Source organism: Oncorhynchus nerka, linkage group LG18 (assembly GCF_034236695.1).
Source record: "Oncorhynchus nerka isolate Pitt River linkage group LG18, Oner_Uvic_2.0, whole genome shotgun sequence".
Taxonomy (NCBI): domain Eukaryota; kingdom Metazoa; phylum Chordata; class Actinopteri; order Salmoniformes; family Salmonidae; genus Oncorhynchus; species Oncorhynchus nerka.
Window position 1 is genome coordinate 35,987,820 of NC_088413.1, and position 13,750 is coordinate 36,001,569.

Sequence of the window (13,750 nt, forward strand, 5' to 3'; positions counted from 1 at the left end):
AATCTGCACTCCCTTTGTTTTTGCAGTTGCATTTCAAAAGATACCTAAGTGGAAAAAAACACACAAAAGCATAGAGCAAGATGCTTGGCTGAGGAGTATAAGCTAGCCGTGATATTGCCTTAGAAAGAGGACTGAATTATGTATTTCTATGCATATTGCATGGGACGTATGAGAAGTATGGCTATTTAGGCAGGGGCTGAATGAGCATTGGCCTACATCTAATTTTTATATCACTGGTAATAGTTTGATAATATCTGATTCAAAACGATCACTCCTTACGCTACACATCCAGGGTTAGTTCTCCAAACAAGTCTAAAATATATATATATTTTTCATTGTGAAAAAAATCATGAATCATTCTGATTCATTGTGGCATATGGGTGAGAAGGGGGTATGAAATGACTTAATGATGTGCGTCAGGGGTCCGGATGCTGGATGCTTTTCTGTTCATGCAGAGTAATGCAATAACGAACTACACAATGTCAGTCACCCTGAACCTCAACAGCCAGTCTGCAGTCTAGAGGCAGTTCCTCGGGAACAATCCTCCCATGGACCATGATTATGGATAGCTGGAGCCTGGAGGGGCTGCAAAATAACTCTTACAGAAATGTCCTTCCAAGATGGCCACCTGTCAATCATCTTCATTTTTCATCATGTCCTTGAAGCACCAAGTGCACATCATTTTTAAAAAATCATAATGGTTTCTAAATCTGTCCATTTGTTGGCTCTGGACATGACTACAGAACATGTGAAGGAATGTATTTACTAGTGTGCTATGTCAGCAGAACACTACTGTTATCCAACCCAACATACTTTTTTTTTTCGAGTTTAATATTCCACTTTTGGAAACCAGACAGAAGCAGACATTTTCTTTTCTTGTTGTCCTTTGAATGTATTAACTTCTACGGACAAACGTGTAACTTTTCTGTGAAGTTCTCTGAGGAACAATGAATCTCGTCTCCTCCGGTAACAAGCAACTTTAAAATGAGGAAATTAAATAAACATGGTCTGTGATGTGACTGTGTGGTGCAATTGACATGTCTAGGTGAAAGCAACCTCTATCGCTGTACTGCTTCTTGTAGCAGACACCCTTGACCATACAAGGGGACTTACAAAGTTGATATTTGACATGTTATCCATTATTATGGAGGAAATAGACTAATGCTATTTAGGAGAACTTCTTGCTTCAAGCGCACAGTAGTACAGTTCATATCCAAATCCGATTATCCAGCCGACTCACTTCGGTATTTCTAAACACCTTCTAAACACAGCACTACAGCTAAAACATGGAGAAGAGGAATGGAAAACAGTTGAGGTATATTTCCCCCTGCATCTGTTATCCCCCTGTCGCTAAATCAACTGTTATTACTTTTTAGATTTTTACTTTAACACTTCCGTGGTGCTCTCGTTCACACAGCGCGCGAGTGCAACACTTTCATGTTCTTGGCAGTGGTTACTGAAGTAAAAATACTTTAAAGTACTGCTTAAGTAATTTTTGGGGGTATCTGTACTTACTTTACTATTTATATTTTTTAGAACTTTTACTTTTACTTCACTACATTCCTAAAGAAAATAATGTACTTTTTACTCCATACATTTTCCCTGACACCCAAAAGTACTCTTTACGTTTTGAATGCTTAACGGACAGGAACATTGTCCTATTCATGCATTTATCAAGAGAAAAATCCCGGTCATCCTTACTGCATCTGATCTGACCGATTCACTAAACACACATGCTTCATTTGTAAATGATGTCTAAGCATTTTCTATTAAGGTATCTGTACTTTTAGTCAAATCAAATCGAATCAAATTGTATTAGTCACATGCGCCAAATACAACAGGTTCACATTACAGTGAAATGCTTACTTACGAGCCCCTAACCAACAATGCAGTTAAAAAAAAATATATGGATAAGAATAAGAGAAAAAAGTAACAAGTAATTCAAAAGTAGCAGTAAAAACACAATAGCAAGACTATATACAGGGGTTACCGATACAGAGTCAATGTGCGGGGGTACCGGTTAGTTGATGTAGTATGTACATGTAGGTAGAGTTGTTAAAGTGACTATGCATGATGACAACAGAGAGTAGAAGTGGTGTGAAGAGAGAGGGGGGGGGGGGGGGGGGGGGGCAATACATATAGTCTGGGTAGCCATTTGATTAGATGTTCAGGAATCTTATGGCTTGGGGGTAGAAGATGTTAAGAAGCCTCTTGGACCTAGACTTAGCGCTCCAGTACCATTTGCCGTGCGGTAGCAGAGAGAACTGTCTATGACTAGGATGGCTGGAGTCTTTGACCATTTTTAGGGCCTTCCTCTGACACCGCCTGGTATAGAGGTCCTGGATGGCAGGAAGCTTGGCCCCCGTGATGTACTGGACCGTTTGGACGACCCCCTGTAGTGCCTTGCGGCCAAAGGCCGAGCAGTTGCCATATCAAGCAGTGATGCAACCAGTCAGGATGCTCTCGATGGTGCAGCTGTAGAACCTTTTGAGGATCTGAGAAACCATGCCAAATATTTTCAGTCTCCTGAGGGGGAATAGGTTTTGTTGTGCCTTCTTCACAACTGTCTTGGTGTGCTTGGACCATGTTAGTTTGTTGGTGATGTGGACACCAAGGAACTTGAAGCTCTCAACCAGCTCCACTGCAGCACCATTGAATGAGATTGGGGGCATGCTCTGTCCTCTTTTTCCTGTAGTCTACAATCATCTCCTTTGTCTTGATCACATTGAGGGAGAGGTTGTTGTCCTGGCAACACATGGCCAGGTCTCTGACCTCCTCCCTATAGGGTGTCTCATCGTTGTCGGCAAATTGAATGATGGTGTTGGAGTTGTGCCTGGCCATGCAGTCATGAGTGAACAAGAAGTACAGGAGGGGACTGAGCAGGCACCCCTGATGGGCCCCTGTGATGAGGATCAGCGTGGCGGATGTGTGCTACCACCTGGGGGCGACCCGTCAAGAAGTCCAGGATCCAGTTGCAGAGGGAGATGTTTAGTCCCAGGGTCCTTAGCTTATTGATGAGCTTTGAGGGCATTATGGTGTTGAACACTGAGCTGTAGTCAATGAATAGCATTCTCATATACGTGTTCCTATTAACCTCTTCAGTCGACCCTCTACTTTTTTGAACATTTTGTTAAAAATCGCGCAACATTTCAGCGCCCTGCTACTCATGCCAGGAATATAGTATATGCATTTGCTTAGTCTGTGTGGATAGAAAACACTCAGACGTTTAAAAAACTGGTTAAATCACTGCTGTGGCTTTACCAGAACGGCATTTACATCGAAAAGCACAGGAAAAACTGATCACTGAAAATGGGGAAAATATATCCATGCGCTACTTGAACCCATTGATAAACGTGAACCACAATTAATTGCCTGAGGTTGCAGTACCTACAGCTTCCACAGGGTGTCTAGAGTCTTGTCATTTCCCTTCGAGTTTTTTCTTGGTCAAACACATACAGGACACCGTATCTAATCCGGTCTTGGACCGGATATTTTCGTTGAGTTTCTAGCCGGACATTTTTCCAGACGGACAGCTAATGATCTTTACATCGCCTCCTGATGAATTTTATCGCTTATTAACGTTTACTAATACCTAAAGTTGCATTACAAACGTATTTCGAAGTGTTTTGTGAAAGTTTATCGTCGACTTTTTGAATTTTAAAAAATGACGTTACGTTTTGAAACTATGTTTTTTTCGTTTATCACACAGTCTACATATAACGATATCTAGGCTTTATATGGACCGATTTAATCGAAATAAAGACCCAAATAGTGTTTATGGGACATCTAGGAGTGCCAACAAAGAAGATGGTGAAAGGTAATGAATGTTTTCTATTTTATTGTGCGGTTTGTGTAACGCCGAAATGCTAATTATTTTGTTTACGTCCCCTGTGGGTCTTTTGGGGTGTTGCATGTTATCAGATAATAGCTTCTCATGCTTTCGCCGAAAAGCATTTTAAAAATCTGACTCGTTGCCTGGATTCACAACGAGTGTAGCTTTAATTCGATACCCTGCATGTGTATTTTAATGAACTTTTGAGTTTTAACTAATACTATTAGCATTTAGCGTAGCGCATTTGCATTTCCAGAGCTCTAGTTGGGACGCAAGCGTCCCGAGTAGAAGCAACAGGTTAAAGGGCAGTGTGGAGTGCAATAGAGATTGCATCATCTTTGGATCTGTTGGGGCCGTATGCAAATCGGAGTGGGTCTAGGGTTTCTGGGATGATGGTGTTGATGTGAGCCATGAGCAGCCTTTCAAAGCACTTCATGGCTACATACGTGAGTGCTACAAGTCGGTAGTCATTTAGGCAGGTTACCTTAGTGTTCTTGGGCACAGGCCTGTGGACTGCTTAAAACATGTTGGTATTACAGATTCGGACAGGGAGAGGTTGAAAATGTCAGGGAAGACACTTGCCAGTTGGTCAGAGTATGCTCGCAGTACACGTCCTGGTAATCCGTGTGGCCCTGCGGCCTTGTAAATGTTAACCTGCTTAAAGGTTGCGGAGAGCTTGATCACACAGTCTTCTGGAACAGCTGGTGCTCTCATGCATGTTTCTATGTTATTTTCCTCGAAGCGAGCATAGCGGGATTTCCTATAAGTTTCCGGGTTAGAGACGCGCTACTTGAAAGCGGCAGCTCTAGAAAGAGATTGTGATATCTCGCATTTCAAAATAGGGTTACTTAATGTTAGATCCCTCACTTCCAAGGCAGTTATCGTCAATTAACTAATCACTGATCATAATCTTGATGTGATTGGCCTGACTGAAACATGGCTTAAGCCTGATGAATTTACTGTGTTAAATGAGGCCTCTCCTCCTGCGTACACTAGTGACCATATCCCCCGTGCATCCCGTAAAGGTGGAGTTGCTAACATTAACGATAGAAAATGTCAAATTACGAAAAAAATTATTGCGTTTTTGTCTTTTGAGCTTCTAGCCATGAAATCTATGCAGCCTACTGTTTACATGCCTCCTGGGCCAGAAAAGTCCATAGACCCACTCCAAAAGGCTTTCGGAGCCATCATCGACTCAGTGGGTTTTGTCCAACATGTCTCAAGACCTACTCACTGCCACAGTCATACTCTGGACCTAGTTTTGTCTCATGGAATAAATATTGTGGATCTTAATGATTTTCTCATAATCCTGGACTATCGGACCACCATTTTATTACGTTTTCAATCACAACAAATAATATGCTCAGACCCCAACCAAGGATCATCAAAAGCCGTGCTATAAATTCTCAGACAGCCCTTCCAGACTCCCTCCACCTACCCAAGGACGTCAGAGTACAACAATCAGTTAACCACCTAACTGAGGAACTTAATTTAACCTTGCGTTACACCCTAGATGTATTGCACCCCTAAAAAAATTAAAAAATTGTCATAAGAACTAGCTCCCTGGTATACAGAAAATACACGAGCCCTGAAGAGAGCTTCCAGAAAATTGGACTGGAAATGGCGCCACACCAAACTGGAAGTCTTCCGATTTGCTTAGAAAGACAGTACCGTGTAGCACTGCTGCTCGAACATCCTATTTTTCCAACTTAATTGAGGAGACTAAGAACAATCCTAAATGTATTTTTGACACTGTCGCAAAGCTAACTATAAAGCAGCATTCCCCAAGAGATAATGGCTTTCACTTCAGCAGTGATACATTCATGAACTTCTTTGATGAAAAGATCATGATCATTAGAAACCTATTACGAACTCCTCTTTAAATCTGCATATTGGGCCTCACGGGTGGCGCAGTGATCTAGGGCACTGCATCGCAGCGCTAGCTGTGCCACCAGATACTCGCGCCCAGGCTCTGTCGAAGCCAGCCGCGACCGGGAGGTCCGTGGGGCAATGCACAATTGGCCTAGCGTCGTCTGGGTTAGGGAGGGTTTGGCGGGATATCCTTGTCTCATCGCGCACCAGCGACTCCTGTGGCGGGCCGGGTGCAGTGCATGCTGACCAAGGTAGCCAGGTGCACGGTGTCTCCTCCAACACATTGGTGCGGCTAGCTTCTGGGTTGGATGCGCGCTGTGTTAAGAAGCAGTGCGGCTTGGTTGGGTTGTGTTTTGGAGGACACATGGCTTTCGACCTTCGTCTCTCCCGAGCCCGTACGGGAGTTGTAGCGATGAGACAAGATAGTAATTACTAACAATTGAATGCCACGAAATCGGGGAGAAAATTGTAAAATTTAAATAAAATAAAAAAATCTGCATATTTCTCCAAAGCTCAGTTGTCCTGAGTCTGCAAACCACTGCCAGGATCAAGGGATTAATGATCAATTATGTTATGTTATGATAACTATGATATAATTTCTATTGAAATAGGGCCTCCAGGTACCTTCTTAGTGACTGATATCTTGGCCCCTAAGCCAGAAAAATCGGCCATGGGTGCCTTCAGGCACTTAACATGGTTCAAATGTATAGTCTGTTCAACCCCAAGGGCAAACTTGATTTAATATTTTGTGTCTAGGCATGGAAGGATGAAACAACAAACAGATAAGGAAGAGTATACAGTCGTGGCCAAAAGTTTTGAGAATGACACAAATATTCATTTTCACAAAGTCTGCTGCTTCAGTGTCTTTAGATATTTTTGTCAGATGTTACTATGGAATATGGAGTATAATTACGATCATTTCATAGGTGTCAAAGGCTTTTATTGACAATTACATGAAGTTGATGCAAAGAGTCAATATTTGCAGTGTTGACCCTTCTTTTTCAAGACCTCTGCAATCCACCCTGGCATGCTGTCAACTAACTTCTGGACCACATCCTGACTGATGGCAGCCCATTCTTGCATAATCGATTCTTGGTGTTTGTCAGAATTTGTGGGTTTTTGTTTGTCCACCCGCCTCTTGAGGATTGACCACAAGTTCTCAATGGGATTAATGTCTGGTGAGTGTCCTGGCCATGGACCCAAAATATCAATGTTTTGTTCCCCAAGCCACGTAGTTATCACTTTTGCCTTATAGCAAGGTGCTCCATCATGCTGGAAAAGGCATTGTTCATCACCAAACTGTTCCTGGATGGTTGGGAGAAGTTGCTCTCGGAGGATGTGTTGGTACCATTCTTTATTCATGGCTGTGTTCTTAAGCAGAATTGTGAGTGAGCCCACTTCCTTGGCTGAGAAGCAACCCCACACATGAATGGTCTCAGGATGCTTTACTGTTGACATGACACAGGACTGATGGTTGTGCTCACATTATCTTCTCTGGACAAGCTTTTTTCCGGATGCCCCAAACAATCGGAAAGGGGATTCATCAAAGAAAATGACTTTACCCCAGTCCTCAACAGTCCAATCCCTGTACCTTCTGCAGAACATCAGCCTGTCCCTGATGTTTCCCTTGAGAGAAGTGACTTCTTTGCTGCCCTTCTTGACACCAGGCCATCCTCCAAAAGTCTTCGCCTCACTGTGCATGCAGATGCACTCACATCTGCCATTCCTGAGCTCTGTACTGGTGGTGCCCCGATCCCACAGCTGAATCAACTTTAGGAGATGGTCCTGGCGCTTGCTGGACTTTCTTGTGCGCCCTGAAGCCTTCTTCACAACAATTGAACCACTCTCCTTGAAGTTCTTGATGATCCGATAAATGGTTGATTTAGGTGCAATCTTACTGGCAGCAATATCCTTGCCTGTGAAGCCCTTTTTGTGCAAAGCAATGATGACGGCACGTGTTTCCTTGTAGGTAACCATGGTTGACAGAGGAAGAACAATGATTCCAAGCACCACCCTCCTTTTGAAGCTTCCAGTCTGTTATTCGAACTCAATCAGCATGACAGAGTGATCTCCAGCCTTGTCCTCATCAACACTCACACCTGTGTTAACGAGAGAATCACTGACATGATGTCAGCTGGTCCTTTTGTGGCAGGACTGAAATGCAGTAGAAAGTTTTTTTTGGGATTCATTTCATGGCAAAGAGGGACTTGGCAATTAATTGCAATTCATCTGATCACTCTTCATAACATTCTGGAATAAATGCAAATTGCCATCATACAAACTGAGGCAGCAGACTTTGTGAAAATTAATATTTGTGTCATTCTCAAAACTTATGGCCAAGACTGTACACTGAGTGTACAAAATATTAAGAAAAATCATTCCTAATATTGAGTTGCACCCCCCTTTCCCTCAGAGCATCTTCAATTCGTGAGGGCATGGACTCTACAAGGTGTTGAAAGCGTTCTACAGGGATGCTGACCAATGTTGACTTTAATGCTTCCCACAGTTGTGTCAAGTTGGCAGGATGTCCTTTGGGTGGTGGAGCATTCTTGATACAAACTGGAAACTGTTAAGTGTGAAAAACCCAGCAGCATTGCAGTTCTCAACACTTTCAAACCGGTGCGCCTGGCGCCTACTACCATAACCCGTTCAAAGGCATTTAAATGTTTTGTCTTGCCCGTTCATCCTCTGAATTGCACACGTATACAATCAATTGTCTCAAGGCTTAAAAATCCTTTAACCTGTTGCTTCCCCTTCATTTACACTGATTGAAGTGGGTTTAGCAGATGACATCAATATGGATAGACATCAAACATGGATTAACATGTTCAGTCTATGTCACGGAAAGAGCTGTTTTGTTTTGTAATGTTTTGTCCACCCAACGTATATGCCCAACCTTACCTTCAGAGTGGGAAGATTATTACGAACCTTGCAGAAGTGTTGCTTTGGTCTCCCCGTGCACAGTTCTGTCTAATAAAACTCTTAAATATTCAATAAATCTGTGCAAAAATATTATATTTTTTATTTTTATTCAACAAACATCCTCTCACTGTCAACTGCGTATATTTTCAGCAAACTTAATATGTGTAAATATTTGTATGAACATAAGATTCAACAACTGAGACATAAACTGAACAAGTTCCACTCCAGAAATGGAATAACGTGTCCCTGAACAGGGAGGGGGGGGGTCAAAATCAAAAGTAACAGTCAGTATCTGGTGATGCTACCAGCTGAATTAAGTACTGCAGTGCATCTCCTCCTCATGGACTGCACCATATTTGCCAGTTCTTGCTATGAGATGTTACCCCACTCTTCCACCAAGGCACCTGCAAGTTTCCGGACATTTCTGGGGGGAATGGCCCTAGCCCTCACCCTCCGACCCAACAGGTCCTAGATGTGCTCAATGGGATTGAGATCTGGGCTCTTCGCTGGCCATGGCAGAACACTGACAATCCTGTCTAGCAGGAAATCAGGCACAGAATGAGCAGTATGTCTGGTGGCATTGTCATGCTGGAGGGTCATGTCAGGATGAGCCTGCAGGAAGGGTACCACATGAGGGAGGAGGATGTCTCCACTGCAATGCTTAGTGTTGCGATTGCCTGCAATGACAATAAGCTAAGTCCGATGATGCTGTGACACACCGCCCCAGACCATGACGGACCCTCTACCTCCAAATTGATCCCGCTCCAGAGTACAGGCCTCGGTGTAATGCTCGTTCCTTCGAACGACAAACACGAATCCGACCATCACCTCTGGTGAGACAAAACCGCAACTCATCAGTGAAGAGCACTTTTTGTCAGTCCTGTCTGGTCCAGCTACGGTGGGTTTGTGCCCATAGGCGACGTTGTTGCCAGTGATGTCTGGTGAGGACCTGACTTGCAACAGACCTACAAGATCTCCATCCAGCCTCTCTCACCCTATTGGGGACAGTCTGAGCACTGATGGAGGGATTGTGCTTCTTGGTGTTACTCGGGCAGTTGTTGTTGCCAACCTGTACCTGTCCCACAGGTGTGATGTTTGGATGTACCGATCCTGTGCAGGTGTTGTTACACGTGGTCTGTCACTGCGAGGATGATCAGCTGTCCGTCCTGTCTCCCTGTAGCGCTGTCTTAGGCGTCTCACAGTACAGATTGCAATTTATTGCCCTGGCCACATCTGCAGTCCTCATGCCTCCTTGCAGAATGCCTAAGGCACATTCACGCAGATGAGCAGGGACCCATGGCATATTTCTTTTGGTGTTTTTCAGAGTCAGTAGAAAGGCCTCTCTAGTGTCCTAAGTTTTCATAACTGTGACCTAGGATCAAGGGAGCCACTCAATTGTTTTAGTACTATATCTCTTGACACATTGATGAAAATAGTCATGGCCTCCAAACCTTCAAGCTGCATACTGGACCCTATTCCAACTAAACTACTGAAAGAGCTGCTTCCTGTGCTTGGCCCTCCTATGTTGAACATAACAAACGGCTCCCTATCCACCGGATGTACCAACCTCACTAAAAGTGGCAGTAATAAAGCCTCTCTTGAAAAAGCCAAACCTTGACCCAGAAAATAAAAAAAATAATTGGCCTGTATCAAATCTCCCATTCCTCTCAAAAGTTTTTGAAAAAGCTGTTGCGCAGCAACTCACTGCCTTCCTGAAAACAAAATACACAAAATGCTTCAGTCTGGTTTTAATCCCTATCATAGCACTGAGATTGCACTTGTGAAGTTGGAAAATTACCTTTTAATGGTGTCAGACCGAGGCTCTGCATCTGTCCTCGTGCTCCTAGACCTTAGTGGTGCTTTTGATACCATCGATCACCACATTCTTTTGGAGAGATTGGAAACCCAAATTGGTCTACACGGACAAGTTCTGGCCTGGTTTAGATCTTAACTGTCGGAAAGATTTCAGTTTGTCTCTGTGGATGGTTTGTCATCTGACAAATCAACTATAAATGTTGGCGTTCCTCAATGTACTGTTTCCACTATATATTTGACCTCTTGGTAATGTCATTCAAAAACATAATGTTTACTTTCACTGCTATGCAGACGATACAGTTCCTCGGTGTACACATCACAGACAAACTGAATTGGTCCACCCACACAGACAACATCGTGAAGAAGGCGCAGCAGCGCCTCTTCAACCTCAGGAGGCTGAAGAAATTTGGCTTGTCACCAAAAGCACTCACAAACTCACCGCCTGGTACGGCAACTGCTCCGCCCACAACCGTAAGGCTCTCCAGAGGGTAGTGAGGTCTGCACAACGCATCACCGGGGGCAAACTACCTGCCCTGCAGGACACCTACACCACCCGATGTCACAGGAAGGCCATAAAGATCATCAAGGACAACAACCACCCGAGCCACTGCGCTATCATCCAGAAGGCGAGGTCAGTACAGGTGCATCAAAGCTGGGACCGAGAGACTGAAAAACAGCTTCTATCTCAAGGCCATCAGACTGTTAAACAGCCACCACTAACATTGAGTGGCTGCTGCCAACACACTGACTCAACTCCAGCCACTTTAATAATGGGAATTGATGGGAAATGATGTAAAATATATCACTAGCCACTTTAAACAATGCTACCTAATATAATGTTTACATGTCCTACATTATTCATCCCATATGTATACGTATATACTGTACTCTATATCATCTACTGCATCCTTATGTAATACATGTATCACTAGCCACTTTAACTATGCCACTTTGTTTACATACTCATCTCATATGTATATACTGCACTCAATACCATCTACTGTATCTAGCCTATGCCGCTCTGTACCATCACTCATTCATATATCTTTATGTACATATTCTTTATCCCCTTACACTTGTGTCTATAAGGTAGTAGTTTTGGAATTGTTAGCTAGATTACTTGTTGGTTATTACTGCATTGTCGGAACTAGAAGCACAAGCATTTCGCTACACTCGCACTAACATCTGCTAACCATGTGTATGTGACAAATACATTTTGATTTGATTTGATTTGATTTTTACACAGCTGTACATTTAGATGAAACATGGGGAAGGCCAAAAATTGCCCTCCCTGGAAGCCTGTGTTTCAGACATAAGGAAGTGGATGGCGGCAAATGTTTTACTTTTAAACTCGGACAAAACATAAATGCTAGTTCTAGGTCCCAAGAAAGAGAGATCTTCTGTTAAATCTGACAATTAATCTTGATGGTTGTACAGTTGTCTCAAATAAAACTGTGACGGACCTCGGCGTTACTCTGGACCCTGATCTCTCTTTTGACGAACATATCAAGACTGTTTCAAGGACAGCTTTTTTCCATTTACGTAACATTGCAAAAATCAGAAATTGTCTGTCCAAAAATGGTGCAGAAAAATGAATCCATGCTTTTGTTACTTCTAGTTTAGACTAGTGCAATGATCTACTTTCTGGCTACCCATATAAAGCACTAAATACAGCTAAATACAGCTGCTAGAATCCTGACAAGAACCAAAAAAATGTATCATATTACTCCAGTGCTAGCCTCCCTACACTGGCTTCCTGTTAAGGCAAGGGCTGATTTCAAGGTTTTACTGCTAACCTACAAAGCATTACATGGGCTTGCTCCTACCCATCTCTCTGATTAGGTCCTGCCGTACATACCTACACGTACGCTACGGTCACAAGATGCAGGCCTCCGAATTGTCTCTAGAATTTCTAGGCAGACAGCTGGAGGCAGAGCTTTTTCCTATTGAGCTCCATTTTTATGGAATGGTCTGTCTATCCATGTGAGAGGTGCAGACTGTCTCAACCTTTAAGTCTTTATTGAAGACTCATCTCTTCAGTAGGTCCTGTGATTGAGTGTAGTCTGGCCCAGGGGTGTGAAGGTGAACAGAAAGGCACTGGAACCCTATTACGGGGGCTGAGTCACTGGCTTACTGGTGCTCTTCCATGCTGTACCTAGTAGGGGTGCGTCAGTTGAGTGGGTTGAGTCTCTGATGTGATCTTCCTGTCCTGGTTGGTGCCCCCCTCAGGTTCGTGCCTTGGGGGAGATCTTTGTGGGCTATACTCGGCCTTGTCTCATAGTAGTAAGTTAGTGGTTGAAGATATCCCTCTAGTTGTGTAGGGGCTGTGCTTTGGCAAAGTGGGTGGGGTTATATCCTGCCTGGTTTGCCCTGTCCGGGGGTATAGTCAGACAGGGCCACAGTGTCTCCCGGGGTGCTAGGGTCAGTCTGTTTATCTGGAGTATTTCTCCTGTCTTATCCAGTGTCCTGTGTGAATTTAGGTATGCTCCCTCTAATTCTCTCTCTTTCTCTCTTTCTCTTTCTCTGTCTCCATTCCCGGAGGACCTGAGCCCTAGGACCATGCCTCAGGACTACCTGGCCTGATGACTCCTTGCTGTCCCCAGTCCAGCTGGTCGTGCTGCTGCTCCAGTTTCAACTGTTCTGCTTGCGGTAATGGAACCCTGACCTTTTAACTGGATGTGCTATCTTGTCCCTGACCTGCTGTTTTCGACTCTCTCTCTCTCTACCGTACATGCTGTCTCTGAAAGATCTTGCTATGAAAATCCAACTGACATTTACTCCTGAGGTGCTGACCTGTTGCACCCTTTAAAACCACTGTGATTATTATTATTAGTGCTTCTACATCTGCATTGCTTGCTGTTTGGGGTTTTATGCTGACTTTGTGACATCTGCTGATGTAAAAAGAGCTTTATAAATACATTTGATTGATTGATTGATTCCGTGAAGCATAATATACTACCATTTTTAATGTCCCGTTGGTAGTTTAATATTCCGCGTAACTCGGCAATTTTATTCTGCAAGGTTTGCACGTTTGCTAGCAGAGTGGAGGGAAGTGAAGGGTTTAATCAGAAGGCAGCCCGCCCTTCGGTCCCTCTTTCTCCGCCTCCTCTTCACGCAGATCACGTTGATCAGGGCCTGTTCCTGAGGAAGCAGTATATCCTTTGCGTCGGGCTCGTCGGTGTCGTGAAAGGAAAAAAAGGATTCTGCTGGTCAGTGGTGAGAATTTGCAGTCCTGATGTCTAGAATTTATTTTCGGTAGCGGCGACATTATGTACAAAATAAGTAAACAAATAAGTTACAAACAATGCA